The following is a 21,333-nucleotide window of genomic DNA, read 5'->3' as shown; positions in this document are numbered from 1 at the left end:
GGGGGTCCTCTTCCTGCTCGGGTGGGATGGACTGGGGGCCTCCTGTTGTTCCCTGGCACCCTGCTAGAATACATTTGTCATTAAAATCCTATTGTGGAAAATATGTGCACATGTTTTATTTCTGGTTACATGTGGCTAGGAGGGCGGCACGGTGGCGTAGTGGTTAGCGCTGTCGCCTCACAGCAAGAAGGTCCTGGGTTCGAGCCCCGTGGCCGGCGAGGGCCTTTCTGTGTGGAGTTTGCATGTTCTCCCCGTGTCCGCGTGGGTTTCCTCCGGGTGCTCCGGTTTCCCCCACAGTCCAAAGACATGCAGGTTAGGTTAACTGGTGACTCTAAATTGAGCGTAGGTGTGAATGTGAGTGTGAATGGTTGTCTGTGTCTATGTGTCAGCCCTGTGATGACCTGGCGACTTGTCCAGGGTGAACCCCGCCTTTCACCCGTAGTCAGCTGGGATAGGATCCAGCTTGCCTGCGACCCTGTAGAAGGATAAAGCGGCTACAGATAATGAGATGAGATGAGATGTGGCTAGGAATATTGGGCCTACTAAGAGAGGAAGACATTTCCTCAAATACAGGGTGTCCCCGAAAAAATGTACAGATTAGAGCACTAAAGGTGTTTTTTTGTTTTCAAAACCCATGTAACTCAAATAGACACACTGTAAAAAATGATTTGTTGTTTTAACTTAAAAAAGTTAGTGCAAGGGTTGCCTTAAGGGCTGCCTTAAAATTTTGAGTTCACTGAAATTAATATAGTAAGTTCACAACAATTTAACTTACTATGTGAATTCCAGTGAACTCAAAATTTTAAGTCAGCCCTTGCACTAACTTTTTTTAAGTTAAAACAACAAATATTTTTTTTTACAGTGCACTCATTGTGGCGCAGGCACTGCGGACGATGCGAATCATACCGTTATCTTGGTATAGGCTACATTCACATTCAGTGGCATACAATCAGTGACCGCTGCATGTCTCATAGCATACACTTTGAACATCACTTTAATTGGAGGTGACAGAACAATTAAGTGATGTATGTGAATTCTATTACACTGTGCTAAAGGCAGGGATTAACGCGAATAAATGTTAATGTTAAATGTTAATAAATGTTAAATGTTAATTTGATTAACGCGAGATTTCTAACATTTAATTAACATTAATGCGTTAGTAAAAGTTGCCATGTCTTTTACCTAACGTGGGCCTTACTGCAGGTCTATTTATACTAATTAACATATTCAGTGTGGAATAATTGAGGGAGGAGACGGGGCGGGGAACGGGGCTCGTGCATGTGCGCCGAATTCCACGTTGATCGGGATGCACAACAGGAGAGCGCGTGGAAACCTTCGTGCGCACTGATTGATACATCCGGATTTTTTTGGTCGTACGCAAATTTCCCGATTTTGACTTGCGCACATATTTAGTGGGAAATCCACGCAGGTCTTTGTACATGAGGCCCCTGGTGTGGAGGCGTTCCTCACCTTGCTTTGAAGTTTTAACGCGTTAGAAATATTTAGAATGCGTCATTATATGAGTTTATTTTAAGAATTAATTTCTATGTTTGGATAAAAATTTGGTTATTATTGTTGGATTTATTTTGCTCATTTTTATAAAGGGTGCCAGTAAACATGTAAGATTTCAAACGAATAAACAAAAACAAACAACATGCGCGCTATACGTCATGAATATTCAGTAACGCTTAGCGGTAGCCCCGCCCCCACCTCCCTCCCAATCCGCCTGGCACGCGCGCGCATGGCTCGGACCCAGCGGGTGGGCGGAGGAGAGGCGGCGCGCGCGCAGTCCGGTTATCTGTCACCGGCAGCACGTGCAGCTCGGGCAGCGGCTGATCAGGATCTTGCGCACGCACGCGCTGTTTAGGGGCTCGAGGGAGTTTTATAATCCAGTAACACCGGAACACAACCGGAGGGGATTACACTGCGCTCGTGCGCATCCCGGTGGAAAGCGCGAGACGGAGAAGGCGAGGGGTTTACGGTCAGGTGAGACTCAGCACTCATCTAACGGCACAATGAGACTCGACCCTACACACACACACACACACACACACACACACACACACACACACACACACACACACACTCAGAGTTAGATTATGTCCCAGATCTCCCAGTGCTGTATTACAGGGCGCGCGAGGCCGCTCCGGTGTGGAGGCTGCAGCAGTGGGAGCGCTGGGATTATTGAGGGAGCTCTGGGATTGAGGGAGCTCTGGGATTGTGGTGGGATTGAGGGAGCTCTGGGATTATTGAGGGAGCTCTGGGATTGTGGTGGGATTGAGGGAGCACTGGGATTATTGAGGGAGCTCTGGGCTTATTGAGGGAGCTGGGAGCTCTGGGATTATTGAGGGAGCTCTGGGATTGAGGGAGCTCTGGGACTGTGGTGGGATTGAGGGAGCGCTGGGATTATTGAGGGAGCTCTGGGTTTATTGAGGGAGCTGGGAGCTCTGGGATTATTGAGGGAGCTCTGGGATTGAGGGAGCTCTGGGACTGTGGGAGTTCTGGGATTGAGGGAGCTCTGGGATTGTGGTGGGATTGAAGGAGCTCTGGGATTGTGGTGGGATTGAGGGGGCTCTGGGATTGTGGTGGGATTGAGGGGGCTCTGGGATTGTGGTGGGATTGAGGGGGCTCTGGGATTATTGAGGGAGCTCTGGGATTATTGAGGGAGTTCTGGGATTGAGGGAGCTCTGGGATTGTGGGAGTTCTGGGATTGAGGGAGCTCTGGGATTGTGGTAGTTCTGGGATTGAGGGAGCTCTGGGATGGAACCCGCGACAAACCGGTTGTTAGGCAACAGCGACCGTCACTTCCCTAAAAATAGCTTCACTCCGACTTTTCAGGGTTTATCATTGAATTTTCCCATCTGTACTCACACATCATGCTGTATTTTCCTTCATTAATCCACATTCTCTCTCTCTCTCTCACACACACACACACACACACACACACATTCACACACACACACTCTCACACATTCTCACACACACACGCATTCTCACACACTCACACGCACACACACACACTCTCCCACACACACACACACTCTCACACACACACACACACACACACACACACACACACACACACACACACACACACACACACACATTCTCACACACACACACACACACACACACACACACACACACACACACGCACACACACACTCTCACACACACTCACTCTCTCTCTCACACACACACACACATTCACACATCTTAAATTATATTTTTATTTCTCTGTGTTTTAGCTTCTGAGCCGACATTTACACCTTTAACATTAAATTTAACAGAACATTTAAATTTAATCCCTAACCATCATTTCTGCTCTTAGTCAACAACAAAATACTCACAAACACACATTCAGAGCTTTAAATATCTGTACAAAGCAACTAATATCCATTATTATAATACACAGGGCCAAATTACTCAATTCTGATTGGTCAATCAAAGAGGGCTTTTTTCCTTAACACGGGGCCGTATTTCTGAAATGCTATTGGCTAGTTCGTTGCTTGGTTACAGTTACAAAAATTAGCAAATTTTGTCAACAATATGGCTGACTCTGCTGACTCAGCAATGCCATGTTTCGCTATATTTGACGAAGAAATGATAAACCAATTGAAAACTGCAAGTGAAAATGAAAATACCAAAAAAAAGTACGAATTTTTGGCTTTCCGTGTTTAAGAAATGGGCCTCAGAAAGACAAATAAACGACTCTCTAGTGGCGTATGAATGCTGTGAGTTAGACAAGGTCTATGAATTTGGATGAGTTAGACAAGGTGCAAGTATGAATTTGGCCCTATATGTTATAAACAAGTAATCGTATGGTTCCTTGTAAAATTAAGGATCAATTTCACTCATGATTTCAAAGTTTTGAAATTGCCAAACTTCGAAATCACTCCTGAAATTAATCCTTAATTTTACTCAGCCCCATACGATTACCTATACAAAACAACCTATAAAAGATATACATGAGAAATTTTTAAATATTCAACTGGCTTTAAATGACTGAGTCCTAAATTAATTCCCACACAATCTGTATTTCTTCAGTGTTACACTATACTGTGTATAGATTGTGTAATTAGTGCATCATTTAATTTGTGTAGGTCAACACACTTCCATCGTAAACAAACAAACAGTCTATTAATTGTTCATGATGTTCACTTAGGTTGGTGGAACTCAAAATCCTGAATCATTCACCAGAATCGGAGCTTCACTCTGATATTTCCACCTATTTACAGTTGATTAGTTGTTTTTAATCAATAAACAATGGTTTAAAACATGACCTCGGGACAAAAGTATTATTTGGCTGAGAAATCCCATTTGGAAAACTGGAAGACTTCTGGTCCAGATTGCTTGTGTGTCTCCAGATAGAAATTTCATGCCGGGATCCACCTACACGATATTTTTGTCTTTCACGATGGTCGCTGGCAGCACGGTGGTGTAGTGGTTAGTACTGTCACCTCACAGCAAGAAGGTTCTGGGTTCGAACCCAGCAGCTGATGAGGGCCTTTCCGTGTGGAGTTTGCATGTTCTCCCTGTGTCTGCATGGGTTTCTTCCCACAGTCCAAAGATATGCAGGTTAGGTTAATTGGTGGCTGTAAATTGACTGTGAGTATGAATGGTTGTTTGTTGTGTCTCTGTGTGTGTCAGCCCTGCGAGGAACTGGCGACTTGTCCAGGGTCTCGTCCATGGTCAGCTTGCTCCCCATGACCCCGCATGGGATAAGCAGTTACAGATAAAACAAACAAACGATGGTCACCATGTCAGATTAAGCAATCATAGTGCTGTAAATTCTTGCTTTGTCTTGGTTTGGAGATTGTAAACGCAACCCTGACCAATCACCGTTCATGTCCTCATGTGCCATCAGGGAGGAGGATTAAGAAATGGTCAATCATGGCTGTTGGTAGATGATGTCAAAGTATGGTGAGAAAATAGAAAAAGTTCTGACTGCTAGAATTTTCATTGGGGTGCCATGGGGCGTCCAAGACATCTTTAATCTCCGATCGTGTCACGCTACAACACTTGTTCGTCATTCACGATGTTCATATTTGGGCCAGATGCTGGAAATTTGTCAGCCATGACAAAATCGAACTGAATTTGTGTAGTCGGATTAGCATTATAGGCATGTTAGAAAGCTAATCTTGAAAAAAATGGACTAATTATACCAAATTCACCTTTAAAGTCACATTCAGACTTGAAATTTACATTTAGACGAGCATACTTGCCAACGCCCAGAGAATGAAAAGTGGTAGATCGGATTGTGTGATGCAGTCGGACCCTTCTAGGGGGTCCGGGGTCATCCCCGGTGCATTCTCCTGTATTCTGAGTGACATATTTGAAGAAAATTGATCGGGAAATCGGACTGACGTACTTCACAGACTGCTGCGTCTCACCTCGCCTCGATCCTTTAATGCTGGATGATCTGACGAACAAGTCACCTTGAACTTATCATAGCGAATCTTTTTTTTCTTTGGAGTTTTCATTGTTTGTGATTACCAGAGCGTGTTTTGGTTTTTACAAATAAATATTGGCGCAATTTGTTGTAATATATGAGCTCATTGCTGATTGGCTAGAACCATAATGAGAACCAATGAAATGGTGCGATAGGATAGAGCGATACAATTTAGATTCAACATCATTATCGTTATCACGCCGTTCCATTGGCTCTCGGTTTCACTTCATATGACCATTTGACGCTGTAGACTTGTCTCCCCTGTGCTGAAAACAGCTGAAGCGAGATCAGAAGAGCAAATCCAGCCGTGTTCACTGATTATTTTGTAATGCGGTAGTTTTTAGAACTAAAATTGGTAGGCGGGCTTCACCCGTCACAGTCAGTAGACTATCGTGTGAATCGGTAGAGTTGGTGAGTATGAACAAGAGCATGGTAGGAGTCGGAGAATTGGCGCAGTTTGCAATTTATTCAATATTTAAGTTTTTATGTGATCCATTTGTGTGTGGCCAGCTTCATATTTGTGTATGGATACAGCATTAAAGTTATGTACAAAATTGTGCTGACAAAACACTAAGAACGCACCTCAATCTGTACCTCCGAACTGACAGCGTGGTGCTCAATGATCAGGTTGGTTTCTCTGAACCGTGGGATCACTATGAGCTAACACAGCAATGAGATTATCAACACTGAGGTCAACCCTAATGCTAGTTCTGCTCCGAAAAGCGAATTTTATTCAAAAAGCAAATTCAAACACAACAGCTGCTTAACTCCTGTGAATTTATTTTCATAGTAATTAACTATTGGTTGCGTTTGAATTTATGATGACTTTTTTTTTTCATCGAATGATTCCAATATGTCCAATGAGATGCTGCTGCAGTCAATTATCCTTAAAAAAAAGGACCTTTCCTGAAGGGTTGGATTCATGTGTGATCAATGTAGAAATATAGCAGATCACAAGCTGTATTTCTCTGCAGAGTTTAATTTAAAGCTTCATCCATTAAAGCTAATCCATTACTTCAGAAGATCGAGAATTGGAGCTGAATAATGCAGGAAGGTGGATCCGCAGAAGGAGAGAGCGCTGATGAAGACTGAGCTATGTGGTGGATCTGACTCATGTCTTGTTAGCATGGAGGATGTAAAAATAGAAATCAGTTCCCATCTCTTCTTTCATGAGATCTGTAAAGCTATCGTCAAACATGAAGGAGAAGCAGGAAGAGCGATCCTCTGCTGCTCACAGTGGGGTTTACTGGATGGATGGCTTGGATGTGGACAGATGGGTGGGTAAATGTATGGATGATTGATGGGTGAAGTGATGGATAGATTGAGTGGTAGATAGATGGAAGGATATGTGGATGGAGGTTGGTGTTGATGAATGGATGGGAGACAGATGCATTTACAGTCTGATGAATGCATGGTGGATGGGGGATAGATGGGTGAAGGAATTGGGTAGGTGGATGGATGGATGGACTAAATGCTGGTGGATGGACAGGCAGAATGAAGGATGGATGGATGGGGTGGTTAAAAAGGTGTTGGATGAATGGATGGATTGATTGTTAGAGAGTAGATGGATGTAAACAGACTGCTGAATGGTGTTGATGGTTAAAGAATGGATGAAAAGGTAAACAGATGGATGGATTTATGGGGAGATGGATTGAAGGATAGGTAAAAAGTTGTTTGTAAAAATGGATGGATAAGTGGATGGATCATTGTTGGATGGACAGACAGACAGACAAACAGAATGAAGGATGGATTGACAGGTGGATAAAAAGACGCTGGATGAATGGATGGATTGATTGTTGGAGAGTAGATGGATGTAAACAGACTGGTGTTGATGGTTAAAGAATGGATGAAAGGACAAATAGATGGATGAATGGCCTGATTGTTGGTGGGAAGGTGGATGGAAGGATCTAGTGTTGGATAGCCAAACAGTTGCTGCTTTAGATGGATGGAAAAATGGATGATTGGATGGATGGATAGATACAGTATTGTGTATTTGTAAAAGAGCAGCGACTGTTGGCACACAACAGGTTTAAAGCTGAGTGTGAGGTAATGGAAGTCGGAATAAACGCTGTTAGTGACGATGTGATGAGCGATTGATGGATAACTAGGGCACAGATGGCTCTGTTTTATTGGAGAGGTATGTAGTTATTCCACAGGACAACTGTGGATCAATTAAACCTGTGTATTTGTCCATCTGGACTCTCGCTAACAGCCATCTGTTATCTGATGATTCATCACACAGTGAGTGGGAATCTCAAATCCTCACCACAAACAATAAGCTCTTTACAGAGAGAGAGAGAGAGAGAGAGAAAGTGCTAGGCACCAACCTTTATAAACCGAGTGTGAAAGAGACACATCTGTCACATCTTCACTGATTCTATCCCGATAAATTTTGTGTTCTAATCCTGCCCAGTTTGTCCCTTTTGACTTTCCACATTCCTTAAATGGTCTGCACTTCCTGTTATTGTGCTGCGTTGTTGTGGTAGTTAATTACTCAGAGCTGTTCCATGTTTTTCCCCCCTATTAATTTGTCCAGTTGAAGTTTCTCTGTGGCTTTCTGTGCTTGTGATTGCAGGGTTTCTTTGCGGGCGTGTCGTGTGTCGTGACCACTTGGCTTTGTTCTCAGATTAAAGTAGAGCGGCGGCTACAGTTATCAACAGTCCATAATTATCGACACCTTTTCAGATTTACCAATAAAAACAATTTTACAAAGCTGAGTTTCAGTTACAACAGTTATTATTGGTTAATTAATCGACCGGAAGACCACCCCACCCCACCCTTTGATCTTGTCATCTGATGACACAGCTCGTTACCTGAGATGGAATTTTTTTAGCACGATCAGCAGTCTTTCAAAAAACCCGGACGTTATCATCGCAGGTGAGCATGGTGGAAAGATCATGGACATGTTTTTATTGATCAAATTCACCGATATTTCATGATCTCCTCGTCGAAACCTACTTTGTTTCTTACTCTTTCATTCGACAGTCGCCATTTTGTATTTAAACGTGCGTTTGAGAGTCACGTGAGGTGTCGATAATAGTGATCACTTTCACCGGTGTCCACCGTTATCGACACCCTGTGGGATTAAGGGACATTTACAACTGTTATGGATCGATCTTTGTGTAACATTGTTGAAGTAGATGAAGTATTTTTAAAAACAATAAAAGTGCTGTGATTTATAATAATGTTTTTTTTCTGATTCATAACAGAATGGGATGTTTATAGAGTATTTGGAATCCGATTGCAATAAATAGAATTAGACCAGAATTAAATTCCTAACAAATTACATGCTTGACATATTCAGATTTTTCTATTCCATTCAGAAAATATTGATATATTTTTTTGCAGTTTGTTGTAAATATCTACCACATATTACAACCCCGATTCCAAAAAAGTTGGGACAAAGTACAAATTGTAAATAAAAACGGAATGCAATAATTTACAAATCTCAAAAACTGATATTGTATTCACAATAGAACATAGACAACATATCAAATGTCAAAAGTGAGACATTTTGAAATTTCATGCCAAATATTGGCTCATTTGAAATTTCATGACAGCAACACATCTCAAAAAAGTTGGGACAGGGGCAATAAGAGGATGGAAAAGTTAAAGGTACAAAAAAGGAACAGCTGGAGGAGCAAATTGCAACTCATTAGGTCAATTGGCAATAGGTCATTAACATGACTGGGTATAAAAAGAGCATCTTGGAGTGGCAGCGGCTCTCAGAAGTAAAGATGGGAAGAGGATCACCAATCCCCCTAATTCTGCACCGACAAATAGTGGAGCAATATCAGAAAGGAGTTCGACAGTGTAAAATTGCAAAGAGTTTGAACATATCATCATCTACAGTGCATAATATCATCAAAAGGTTCAGAGAATCTGGAAGAATCTCTGTGCGTAAGGGTCAAGGCCGGAAAACCATACTGGGTGCCCGTGATCTTCGGGCCCTTAGACGGCACTGCATCACATACAGGCATGCTTCTGTATTGGAAATCACAAAATGGGCTCAGGAATATTTCCAGAGAACATTATCTGTGAACACAATTCACCGTGCCATCCGCCGTTGCCAGCTAAAACTCTATAGTTCAAAGAAGAAGCCGTATCTAAACATGATCCAGAAGCGCAGACGTCTTCTCTGGGCCAAGGCTCATTTAAAATGGACTGTGGCAAAGTGGAAAACTGTTCTGTGGTCAGACGAATCAAAATTTGAAGTTCTTGATGGAAATCAGGGACGCCGTGTCATTCGGACTAAAGAGGAGAAGGACGACCCGAGTTGTTATCGGCGCTCAGTTCAGAAGCCTGCATCTCTGATGGTATGGGGTTGCATTAGTGCGTGTGGCATGGGCAGCTTACACATCTGGAAAGACACCATCAATGCTGAAAGGTATATCCAGGTTCTAGAGCAACATATGCTCCCATCCAGACGACGTCTCTTTCAGGGAAGACCTTGCATTTTCCAACATGACAATGCCAAACCACATACTGCATCAATTACAGCATCATGGCTGCGTAGAAGAAGGGTCCGGGTACTGAACTGGCCAGCCTGCAGTCCAGATCTTTCATCCATAGAAAACATTTGGCGCATCATAAAACGGAAGATACGACAAAAAAGACCTAAGACAGTTGAGCAACTAGAATCCTACATTAGACAAGAATGGGTTAACATTCAGTTTAAACATTTGATATGTCATCTATGTTCTATTCTGAATAAAATATGGAATTTTGAAATTTCCACATCATTGCATTCCGTTTTTATTTACAATTTGTACTTTGTCCCAACTTTTTTGGAACCGGGGCTGTACAATATCAGTGAACATTTTATATTTTGGTTTGAGGAATGATATGCGACCTTTGACCTGGATGTTCATGTGGTTACAATATCAATTTCCTGTTGATATTTATTGGTAAACGACAAAACTAGAAATTAATACAAACAACAACAAATGATTAACAAAATGTGATCGACGAAAATACTTAGAAAGTGGAACAAAAAGATTTTCTGACGCAAGTTAAACATTATCAGCTCATTTGTTTACAAGCATTAGAATTACTTCTTCATTTACATAAACACCGACATCCATATATTTATATGAAAGATATTTTGTACTAAATACAAGTCTATGGAAAACATATTTTAAATAAAAAATATGTTTTGTTAACTTAATACCACATACTGATTATTTTTTTTTTATAAATAATCATCTGGGTGTTGGTAATTGTGGAACGGTGTCATGTGATCTGATACACTAAGTAATCAGGACTCAAGTCATTTTTTTCCAGTGGAAGTTTGAGTAATTATTCATACAATTTACGTATTGAAAGTCTTTTATACTTTTAAAACAGCCAAAAGATCGTTAAGGTGTCGATAATTGTAGCCGCCGCTCTAGTTAAAGTAAGCGAGCAGTACTAGCTATGTTCAGTCACCAAAGGCACCGACTGTCTCTGCTGCTTCCTTCATGATGTTGAAATGTCTCCATACACATTTAATGAAATATAACAGAAGGAGACCTTTCCTGGACACTTCTGTTTTTTGCATCAAACAATTTTTGGGAACTAATTTCACGTAAATAAAGTTGTGAGCATGGAACAGAAGAAATGGTGGAAATGTCACACTACGTGCACCATTGAAGTGGTCTGAGGAATCATTCGAGACAGTCGTTTGGATTTACATCGTAATTTAATGAGTTTGCATAAAACTGAGATAATCTCAGTTGCTTTGACGGTGAAATTGCACCACCACATAGACACCGAACGATCGCCTGTCGCTTTGTCACCAGTTAGCTCATGCTAGCTAGCTAGCTTCATTCTGTCACAATTTCAGAATAAAAATGAACAGGATGTCTGTAAAGGGATATCAAATGAGTGCGATTTCCTTTTGCACAGTGTAAAGCAGCGACACCACGTTCCTCCAGAGTGGCGAAATCATTCTGGCATCACGCGCTCGACATCCATTAGAGAAACACAGATGGATGGGATGAGGCGTGAATCCGTGTGCTCGTTATCCGGCATGTTGCTAAGCACAGAGCGTAATCTGTGGCATACTGTGTGCCCTGAACGCCCTGAATCACCAGACAACTCCAGACCACCAGAGAACACGCGGCAGGTTGCCATGACGATGACACATGGCTCGGCTTTCTTATTTAAATGATGCTGTCTCTTGTTAGCTACATGTGAGGGGTCTAATTTTACTGCTCGAGCTGGACGAAGAGTCCACTCTTTACGAGCTGGCATGTCAAAGTGTGTGTGTGTGTATGTGTGTGTGTGTGTGTGTGTGTGTGTGTGTGTGTGTGTGTGTGTGTCAGTCAGCATGAGGAGGCTGGAGAACAATGGATGGATATTTTTACTGTAAAGCATGCAGGATTGTCTTGTACAATGTGCATTTACTCCATGATATTTTGCTTGAAAACATGGAATGTCGTTTTGTGTGTGTGTGTGTGTGTGTGTGTGTGTGTGTGTGTGTGTGTGTGTGTGTGTGTGTGTGTGAGTGAGTGAGTGAGAGAGACAGAATAATAGTAAGACATGAAAGCATAATCCGACACAGCCAGGTTTATCCGGTGTGACGGTGCGATGAAAGCCGCAGGTCACAGAAGAACAGAGGCTTTATTATACACTCCTACTTGACCTTTGACCTCTGAGGAAATTACACCGCCCCTCATATAGGGGTTTTAATTAAGCGAAAGCGATACCTGTGTAGGAATGTATGGAGAGGATGGATGGAGGGAGGGAGAGAGAGACTGAGAATAAAAGCTGTATTGATGCGTAGTCAAAGATTCGGGTGTTCACAATAATGATTCAGATTCACAATAATGATTCAGATTCACAATAATGATTTGGACTTTTAATAATGATTCACATTCATGATGATTCAGATTCATAATAATGATTCAGATTCAGAGTGATTCAGATTCATAACAATGATTCATATTTCTAATCATGATTCTGATTCAGATTAGCGATTCATAATGGATGGATTTCTCCTGTGATAAATTTAAACTCCAGTAGATCCCTGTTGGACACATTTATAGCTTCCTGAATATCACTTTTACAAAACTTTTCTGTTTGTTTTTTGTCTTTTTTTTTGGATGAACAGAAATAAAACAGAAATAAAATGAACTCTTGTTTCTTGTTCATGGCTCTTAAGCTCCTGTGCAGTTGTGTTAATGTCACAGGACACGACAGTTTGTTTCTGTTTCATTCTGACTTCAGGCTGTGTGTGTGTGTGTGTGTGTGTGTGTGTGTGTCATACCCGCTCTTATCTTCATTAGCAGCTTGCCGGTGTTTTGCTGTGTGTGTGTGTGTGTGTGTGAGAGAGAGTGGAGGCCTGCTCAAGGCGAGATGTTCACACTAACTCCCTCAGCCAATCAGAAGTGTGTAAGTACAGTGACACGTTCCCTCTGGGCGTGGCCTCGGCTCAGTGAGATAAGTGTGAGGGGACATGAGGGTTTGTTATTTACATGGACAGTGGTGTGTGTGTGTGTGTGTGTGTGTGTGTGTGTGTGTGTGTGTGTGTGTGTGTGTGTTTATATAACAATGAGTTTTTGAGAAAGTTCTAGAACGTTCCTGCTGTAAAGACGTCTCACTCGAGCGCTTTCTGATGTGCTCACTCTGAACATTTATTTTGTGGATAATTTGTTTTACTGTCTGTCTGTCTGTCTGTCTGTCTGTCTGTCTGTCTGTCTCACTGTCTGTCTGTCTTTCAGCCTTACTGTCTGTCCATTGGTCTCACTGTTAATCTGTCTGTCTCACTGTCTGTCTGTCTCACTGTCTGTCTATCTCACGGTCTCACTGTCTGTCTGCCTCACTGTCTGTCTGTCCATCTGTCTCACTGTTAATCTGTCTGTCTATCTGTCTGTCGGCAACACTGTCTGTCTCATTGTCTGTCTGTCTGTCTGTACATCTGTCTCACTGTTAATCTGTCTGCCTCACTGTCTGTCTGTCTCACTGTCTGTCTGCCTTAGTGTCTTTCTGTCTCTGTCCATCTGTCTGTTTGTCCCACTGTCTGTCTGTCTGTCCATTTCACTCTCTCTCTCTCTCTCTCTCTCTCTCTCTCTCTCTCTCTCACACACACACACACACACACACACACACACACACAGTGAGGGGGCGGAGATTTTATACCAGTCTGAAAATTCTGTAATAACTGTAAACTCTCCTTCGTGTTCATATGATTACAGATTGCATGGAGGTGAGGATTTCATATTGGTGTGTGTGTGTGTGTGTGTGTGTGTGTGTGTGTGTAACTAACACAGTAAGAGGCGGAATGGATTTACCATAAACCTCCATGAGCAAAGACATTACACACTGACCTGCTGTCCTGTTTTTCTGTAATCTCGTAAAGATCAGTCACACACACACAGAGTGAGGGATTAAATGCATTGTGCTTCAGCATTGTGATTTCATCCCTGAATGCCACATGACACAGATTTATTGGGTGAGGCTGACTCTGTGTGTGTGTGTGTGTGTGTGTGTGTGTGTGTGTGTGTGTGTGTGTGTGTGTGTGTTTTGCATCATGTCTGTCACTGTGTTTTAGTGCTACAGTCTCCTCGGGTCGCTGATGTTGCTCTGGTTTTGGAACATTTGTAGCGAGACCTTTTAATGGAGCTATTAAAGTAACACACACACACACACACACACACACACACACACACACACACACACACACACACACACACACACAGTGGAGTTCCAGAGAGAACACAGGGTGGGCAATATGACAAAAATATATCAAGATACTTTACCCTCACAAATATATAAAAAAATGATAAATAACACTTTTGTTTATTTTCCATTATTATTGAACACATAAATATTTTACTGCTTATATTTGAAAAACTTTTTTTATTCATTTAAAAAATATTTAACATAACATTTAAAATCTTTAAAGCTTAACTAGTTTGTAATTATTTTAAAAATGTAATAAAAAGATATCACAAACTCCACGATATCTCAGAAAATTGCTATAATGTATTGTGACATTATTTATCACGATATCAATATTATATCATCGTATCGTCCAGCTCGTATATCAATGTGGTCAAAAATAAACCTTTAAAAATTAAACTCGATAATACTTTTTTATTTGTAGCCTGTTTTGCTTGGCCCCCTCATCGCTGCTTGCAGCTATATTTGCCCATTATTATCCAAATAATTCATAAATAAAAATGTTTTTAGTGCATATATTTGAAAGGAATAAACATTTTTGATTTATTAAAAACTATTTAACATAAGATAACATTTTAAATCCTTTTAAAAGCTGAATTAGTTTGTAATAATGTTTAAAAAAATCTCAGAAAATTGAGAGATAATTTATTGTGATAATTTATTGTGACTCAATATTACATCTTCATATCATCCAGTTATGTCCATGTAGATAAAAACAGACTTTTGAAAATTAAATTCACTGATAATTTTTTAATTTGCAGCCAATGAAAATAAATTAACTCTGAAAAAGGTGGAAAAAATCTGTTAAATTTTTTTTCTTTAGATTTTACAATCAGTATAAATCATTAACAAATCAGCTGCAGGTTACAAAAATATTTTTTAATTATTAAAAAAAATACCATGATACCGATGATATCTCAGAGAAGTGTATCGTTACAAAGTATATCGTGATTACAGATATTTTATCATCACACCTATAAGATCAGTGAATATATCTCCGAGATTCCCAAGCTTTAAACAAATAAACTGCACGACTGTCACATGGAGGCTTATAAACAGTTAATAATGATGTTATAAAGATCTTGTAGCTCCAGTTATTTTTTAATTTATATTTTAATTTAATTTCCGTGTAGTTCTGCAGAGATAAACCACCACCGTGCTTCATCCTGCTGTGCGGATGCTCGTTATATAACATAATGATAGAGGAGTGTGCGTGTGTGTGTGTGTGTGTGTGTGTGTGTGTGTGTGTGTGGTCTCTGGGATGCAGGGATATTTTTAATGCTCTGTTTCTCTCCATCTTTACTTACATCACACAGGCGTGTGGGAGAGAACATCCGCCTTCCACACTGAACTCCTGCTCTGTGTGTGTGTGTGTGTGTGTGTGTGTGTGTGTGTGTGTGTGTGTGTGTGTGTGTGTGTTACATAATGTGAGATTAAAGATTCATCTCTGTTTGTGTCCTGTAGATTTTGTAAATCTACAGAAGCATTTGATACATTATGAATAACGTAGTAATTAATTATGCAAATGCACTTGAATATTAATGAGCCAGTTATAATATTGCACTGTACGTATATGATTCTAAGATGTGTTACAGAATATGTGAAAATACAAAAGGTAAATACTTGAAAGTCTGTCATAACTAGTACACAATTTTATCATCAATTTTAACGCTTCTGATTATTTATTGATGTATTTATTTATTCGTAAACAATTCAGGAATGTAAGAATTATTTGTGTTTATTTAAACTTTGGTCTCTCAGTTAGATCTTAAATCATTCCCTGTTCATGACGCAGACGCTTCATCAGGTTGTGCACAGAACCTTTTAAAATTCTGTTAAAAAAACAAAACAAAAACAAAACGCCATTACAAACCAGTACAAACACTTCACAGGAACCAGTAACACTAAACACGTTGGTTAGCAGGAGAGGTATTAATGTGGACCCGTTTTTCAGGGCTGGTGTGAATCCAGGACGTCTCGTCACAGATATGATGAAGCTGTTCATTGACTCAGGTGAGACATGTATCTCTCTCTCTCTCTCTCTCTCTCTCTCTCTCTCTCTCTCTTCTCTTTATCTGATATACAGTAATACAATAAAATAAATGAAAGTCAGTATTTGGTGTGAGACGACCCTTTGCTTTAAAAAAATATCCGTCTGAGGTCCAGTGAGGTCAGTTTGATGTGGAAATGATCTGTAGGTTTTCCTGAGCATCTTACAGAACCAGCCGCAGTTCTTCTGGACACTTTGACTGTCACACTCACTTCTTCATTTTACACCAAAACCCAGCAGCCTTCATTATGCTTTCTTTTTTCATCTGAAAAGTGTCTCTGATGGAATACGCTGCTCAGATACAAACAAACTTTTTTTCTGTAACATTTAATTTTGTGCTGGAAAACGATGAATGTTTGGACTCTAAAATGTTTTTGTAATGTTTTGACTCGATGATGTAGAAATCATAAAATAGAAATATATAGCAAAGTTTAGATGAAAAAAATAGGAGGGGGCTAAGACTTTTGCACAGAACCATATGTATATTTTTCATGTAACACTGCATGATTATAAAATCAGTACAAATCCAAGTCTTTCTGTTCGTTTGTGCTGTAAAACACTGTTCATGTTTTGCCAGGAGCTGTTTCAGGTCTCCAGTGGAGCTGATCTGGTTTTTAACCCATTGTACTGATGTGTGAATCTAACGCTTACTTCAGTAACATCTGGTGAGGAATAACATGTGACAGACGCTCGGCCTGCTGAACATTTATTCATATTTTACAGAAGCACTGACTTACCCAGGGCCCGCGTGCAAAAAAACAACTTTTCTCTACACACTTCCTTTTCAGTAGAGCACAAAAGCATGCAGATTTTTCCAGCGAGGCTTTTGTGAGAGGCTGGAGTTCTCATCTCTCTCTCTCTCTCTCTCTCTCTGTCTCTCTCTCTCTCTCATTTGTAGTCTGACCTCACCAAGGGAACCTCTTTGAAGTTATCCCAAATGATGATGCAAAAGGTAAAAAAAAAAAGTTCTTTATGCGGTTCCAAGCAGTTTCTTGGTGATCATTCTGGGGTGAGAACAGTGTTGGGGTGGGGCGATGTTGAGGTGGGGGGCAGTGCTGGAGTGGGGACAGTGCTGAGGTGGAGGGTGCAAACGTTGTTGGGGTGGGGGTGGTGTTGAGGTAGGGATGGTGTTGAGATGGGGGATGGTGTTGGGGTGGGGATGGTGTTGAGGTGGGGATGGTGTTGAGGTGAGGATGGTGTTGGGGTGGGGGTGGTGTTGAGGTAGGGATGGTGTTGAGATGGGGGATGGTGTTGAGGTGGGGATGGTGTTGAGGTGGGGATGGTGTTGGGGTGGCAATGGTGTTGAGGTGGGGATAGTGTTGAGATGGGGGATGGTGTTGGGGTGGGGATGGTGTTGAGGTGGGGATGGTTTTGAGATGGGGGATGGTGTTGGGGTGGGGATGGTGTTGGGGTGGCAATGGTGTTGAGGTGGGGATGGTGTTGAGGTGGGGATGGTGTTGGAGTGGGGATGGTGTTGAGGTGGGGATGGTGTTGGGGTGGGGATGGTGTTGAGGTGGGGGTGGTGTTGGGGTGGGGATGGTGTTGAGGTGGGGATGGTGTTGAGGTGGGGATGGTGTTGGGGTGGGGATGGTGTTGGGGTGGGGATGGTGTTGAGGTGGGGATGGTGTTGAGGTGGGGATGGTGTTGGGGTGGGGATGGTGTTGAGGTGGCAGTGGTGTTGAGGTGGGGGTGGTGTTGAGGTAGGGATGGTGTTGAAATGGGAGGTGGTGTTGGGGTGGCGATGGTGTTGGGGTGGCGATGGTGTTGAGATGGGAGGCGGTGTTGAGGAAAATCACAGTACTGGTGAGATGACTCTTGCTCCTCTAAGTGTATTGTAATATTTCAGTTTAATATTCATTAAGTGCTTTACCGCTTCTTACCCACTAGGTGGCAGCAGCAGATGAATCAAACAGAGCATGAAGTTAGCGAGCGGGAAAATAACTGCCTCCATACGTCTTTAATTAATATTCTATAAAGTAAAGCTGATCAGAGTGAAGTGTTATTGCTCACGTGTCAAACACCAGACCCTCAGCCTTGTTTCTTCTGCAGCGGCCCGTAGTGAACCCGCCTCCTGTTCACTGTTCTCAGCAGATCTGTAGTGTAGCCATCCGCAGGTAGTTACCGTAAACCGCCGTATATCTGTGCACTCTGGTTCCTGTCACAGCTGGAACGACTGCGGTCTGAAATGCAGGTTAAATCAACCCCTGTGTGCCGAGCTTGATGTGAGTCACACTCAGGTATAGGGCTGGGCTTCGTTTGAGTTTTGTGACTGCGGTTCTTATCCATTCCTTGTTTTGATTCCAAAATGGGACGAGGAAATATGAGGAAAGTGTTGACTGATGATGCTAACAAGACAACATTTTAAATTTGTATAAATTCTGGGGGGCGGAGCTACGAGTTCACTCGACCCTGAGACGACCTGCACACAGCGACATTTTCACTTCAGCTTTTCACATTTCTCTACATTTTCCTGAAATAATGTTTTCTCTTTTCGATATGCATCTGTTTGCTTTAGTAACGGCCCGGTCCTTACTGAGAACGCCGTAGCTGTGCTCAGGGTTTCCGTTACTATGGTTACCAAGTGTGAGATGCAGTAGTGTGGGTGGAGATGGTGCTGAAGCTCGTGTATATTCGCGAATGAGACACACAGCATGCTGCGTATACGATATGTATTCAGAAAGATTAGTGTGTGTGTGTGTGTGTGTGTCCCGAAGCAGCAGCCGGCCCGGACCTCTCCAGGAAGTGTGTGTTCTCTGCGAGGGGGGGCCGCGCCCGGGGCTCCAGCCGTCACTATAGTGGTGAGTAACAGTCACGTCGTCACTTATTTTCACTATCACACCTCACTCTGTCCATCACTGTCTCACTTTCATCCTTCATTCTCTTCTCTTCTCCTTATATCCCTTTTCCTCTTGTCTGTTCTCTTTTCCTGTTTTCTCCATTCTCTCCTCTTTTTCACTCATCTGTTCTCTCTTTTTCTTCTCTTCTTAATCTCTTCTCTCTTTCTTTTGTCTGTTCTTTACTTTTGTCCCTTCACTCTTCTTCTTGTCCACATTTTCTGGCCGTTCTCGCATTTTCTTCCCTCTTTCTCTTTCCTCCCTCTTCTTCTCCTCTCTTCCTTTCTTTCTCTTTTTTCCTCCCTCTTTCTCTCCTCTCTTTCTCTCTTCCCTTCTCTCTCCTCTCTTTTCTCCTTCTGTCCCCCCTTCCCCTCCCAGGCTAAATTGGATGATCAGGTGATCAGCTATAAGGATTTAGCAGCTCTTCCTAAAGACAAGGCCATACTGGACATCGAGCGTCCCGACCTGATGATCTATGAACCGCACTTCAGCTACTCACTGCTGGAACACACTGAGGTCTCACACACACACACACACACACACACACACACACACACACACACACAGAGCTCCAATCTCAGTGTGACTGCTGTGTTGAATTACTGCATTTTCTCTTCAAACCTGTCTGAAGAAACATCTGGATCTGTCACTGACTGCCAACAGCTGACCTGTCTCTCTCTCTGTCTCTCTGTCTCTCTCTCTTAGCGGTCCCTCTCTCCGCGCTCTCTCTCTCCTCCTCTGTCTCCTGAGGTAAGACTGAAACACATTGATTATTAATAAACTCAAAACGAACACCTCACTTCGTGCCGTTGTTGTTCCGTGTGTGTGTGTGTGTGTGTGTGTGTGTGTGTGTAGAGCTCGGTCATGTCGAGGGAGTGTGTGGAGCAGAAGTCTTCAGGCAGCTCGTCTCCAGCCTCCACACTGCTGTCTGTGTGCAGGAGGAGCAGTGTGAGCAAAAAAACACCACAGCAGCAGCACTTCCACCGGCCTGGTGAGACACACACACACACACACACACACACACACACACACACACACACACACACACACATCTCCACATACATACATACACACACACACACACATCTCCACATATACACACTCACACATCTGCACATATACACACACACACACACACACACACATCTCCACATACACACACACACACACACACACACACACACACACACACACACACACACACATCTCCACATATACACACTCACACATCTGCACATATACACACACACACACTCATTTTGAAATGTTCATTAGTAGCAGCACAGATGTTTGAATCATGATGAAGTCTCAGAGACAAGGCGTAAGTGTGAGCCCTAGATATGGGACTACTGAACTGTACACTACTGAGGCCCCCTTACTGAAGTGTACACTACTGAGGCCCCCCTTACTGAACTGTACACTACTGAGGCCCCCCCTTACTGAAGTGTACACTACTGAGGGCCCCCTTACTGAAGTGTACACTACTGAGGGCCCCCTTACTGAAGTGTACACTACTGAGGGCCCCCTTACTGAAGTGTACACTACTGAGGGCCCCCTTACTGAAGTGTACACTACTGAGGCCCCCCCTTACTGAACTGTACACTACTGAGGCCCCCCCTTACTGAAGTGTACACTACTGAGGGCCCCCTTACTGAAGTGTACACTACTGAGGCCCCCCCTTACTGAAGTGTACACTACTGAGGCCCCCCCTTACTGAAGTGTACACTACTGAGGGCCCCCTTACTGAAGTGTACACTACTGAGGGCCCCCTTACTGAAGTGTACACTACTGAGGCCCCCCCTTACTGAACTGTACACTACTGAGGCCCCCCTTACTGAAGTGTACACTACTGAGGCCCCCCTTACTGAACTGTACACTACTGAGGCCCCCCCCTTACTGAAGTGTACACTACTGAGGGCCCCATTACTGAAGTGTACACTACTGAGGGCCCCCTTACTGAAGTGTACACTACTGAGGCCCCCCCTTACTGAACTGTACACTACTGAGGCCCCCCTTACTGAAGTGTACACTACTGAGGCCCCCCCTTACTGAAGTGTACACTACTGAGGCCCCCCTTACTGAACTGTACACTACTGAGGCTCCCCTTACTGAAGTGTACACTACTGAGGCCCCCCTTACTGAAGTGTACACTACTGAGGCTCCCCTTACTGAAGTGTACACTACTGAGGCCCCCCTTACTGAAGTGTACACTACTGAGGCCCCCCTTACTGAAGTGTACACTACTGAGGCCCCCTTACTGAAATGTACACTACTGAGGGCCCCCTTACTGAACTGTACACTACTGAGGCCCCCCTTACTGAAGTGTACACTAC

The 21,333-nt window shown here is 42.7% G+C and overlaps 1 pseudogene; it reads left to right on the top strand.

The window, feature by feature from the left end:
- The first annotated feature begins 1,801 nt into the window (after nucleotides 1-1,801).
- LOC132892746 (dematin-like) overlaps nucleotides 1,802-21,333 on the top strand; it is a 33,783-nt pseudogene continuing 14,251 nt past the window's right edge.

The sequence above is a fragment of the Neoarius graeffei genome, chromosome 10 (assembly GCF_027579695.1).
Source record: "Neoarius graeffei isolate fNeoGra1 chromosome 10, fNeoGra1.pri, whole genome shotgun sequence".
NCBI classification, from domain to species: domain Eukaryota; kingdom Metazoa; phylum Chordata; class Actinopteri; order Siluriformes; family Ariidae; genus Neoarius; species Neoarius graeffei.
The sequence above is the reverse complement of the archived record's forward strand: the minus strand, read 5'-3'. Positions and strand labels throughout refer to the sequence as shown.